Below are 2,208 nucleotides of genomic sequence, written 5' to 3' on the forward strand. Positions count from 1 at the left end.
CACACACACACACACTTGCATTTGTGGTTTACGGGGACTCTCCATAGGCGTAATGGTTTTTATACTGTAACTGTATTTTCTATCGCCCTACACCAACCCTACACCTAAATCTACCCCTTACAGAAAGTTACTGGCAATTTTTGCATTTCATAAAACACCGTTTTGTGTGTTTTTAAGCCTTTTGTTTTACGGGGACACGGGAAGTGTCCTCATAAACCATGTTTACGTTGTAGTACCCATGTCATTATACACATTTGTGTCTTCATAAACCATATATACCAGTGCGCGCACACACACACACACACACACACACACACGAGACACTATCGAAGAATACAAGATACAAGAAACATTGTACATAAGACCATGACGCCTTCAAAATTCCCTTCAAAGGTAATTTTAATTTTGGGAAAAGCCAGAAGTCGGCAAATCTGGGCTGTAGGGGGGTTGAGTCATCTGGGTGATTTGATGTTTTGCCAAAAAAACTCTGCAACAGACGTGATGCATGGGCGGGCACACTGTCGTGATGAAGCTGCCAATCACCAGTTGCCCGCAGCTGCGGCTGTTTTAATCTTATTGCATAATTGCATCTCTATTTTTCATACTTTGCGGACTGCCCTCGTGTATGTATATATGACTAACTTTTTTTGCTCATAGCCACTATGGCTAGTGGTTTTACAAAGTTGTAGCTGCTCAACATTTCCACAATTTTGTTGTTGGGAAATTACATTTTAGATGATTAAATTTGACTTTGGCGTGCTAAAATTACTTGAGCTATAGATTTAAATAGCCACTGTACACACCCAAATCAAGACAACACGAACTGTTTAGCACTAGGTCATTATCAAATATGTAACCTAGCTCTGATAAAGATCTGTGTAAAGCTATTGTTTAATGAAAACATGTCTCTTAAGACAAAAAAAAAAGAGGGAGTAGCTGCCTATTGCATATAATAAATGTGATGCAGGAGTGTGTAAGATTAATTGAAAAGATAAAGAGTGAAAGAAATATCTGCCAAGAGCAAAGAAGAACAAATTAATTTTGTCTTTCACGCTACATTCCACACATACCAGACATTTTCAACCTGACTTCCTGACTGTCTTTTCTTTTTCTTTGTTTCCATATATTGACACTGCATCTTTAGGATTTTTTTTTTTACACTTAAAATCCTATTTTAAGAACTGCACAAAAAAAAAAAACCCTATGAGCGGGACAGGGCAAGTCTATGGTAACATATTAATTGTACCTTAAAATGACATGGGCTGCGTTTCCCGATAACGCTGTCTCTTAGCACGCTACGAAGACTCTAAAGGTATGCCTTAACTAAAGGTGTACCATTTCTAGGCGTGTGTTCCCCGCACTATACCTTGGCTTAGGAGGTTGCTTAAGATATACCTTCACGTGCGACGTTACCAGGTGCTGTCCATGGCGGTGGTGCTAATTTGGTTGATATCGATGGCTCGAGAATCGATTATTCATTCTATGCACTGGCTGATTCACTAATGTGTTCTGTATAAAATGTGTTGATTTTAAACAAAGACAAGGAACTCTTTCCTGTTAGAATGCAAGGAACTTGCGTGAAACTTTTACTTTCGCTTTGCAACATACATCACGTCAGGGAAGAAAACCAAGAAAGAAAAATATATGCCCAGTACACCTCCCAGTGGTCACCACATAAAATACAAGGGAAAAAAACCTACACAGGACACTGCTTAATAATTTAACAGCTTTTAACAAGAGAGAGAGAGAGAGAGAGAGAGAGAGAGAGAGAGAGAGATAACAACTTGGGCCTACACAAGTCCAACAGAAAAACATTGTGGTAAGAGTGCTTTCAAACAAGAAGCACTTCAGAAATAGTTAAAATTGCATTTATCAGGACTCATGGGATCATAAAAAAAATAACCCAAATTTCTAACTAAATCCAACCCTGGATATTTTATATACTTTTGAAATAAGTTCGCGAACCCGCAACCTCATGCCCAAACGTAGCCTATATCACTAACTGGCAGTATGCCTTCACTGGCCTTTGAATGGGTCATTTATATTATCATAATATATTTTTCATGTGTCTTCATTTACTTCACAACCAGGGTTGATTGCCCAGCAGCCGCATCACATATTGGTGTAAATGAAGACACTATGGAAAATATATTATGATAATATAAATGAGTAAAAGATCCCATGAGTCCTGATAAATGCAATTTCATC

The sequence above is a fragment of the Sinocyclocheilus anshuiensis genome, unplaced genomic scaffold (genome assembly GCF_001515605.1).
Source record: "Sinocyclocheilus anshuiensis isolate Anshui unplaced genomic scaffold, SAMN03320099.WGS_v1.1 scaffold11, whole genome shotgun sequence".
Lineage (NCBI taxonomy): Eukaryota > Metazoa > Chordata > Actinopteri > Cypriniformes > Cyprinidae > Sinocyclocheilus > Sinocyclocheilus anshuiensis.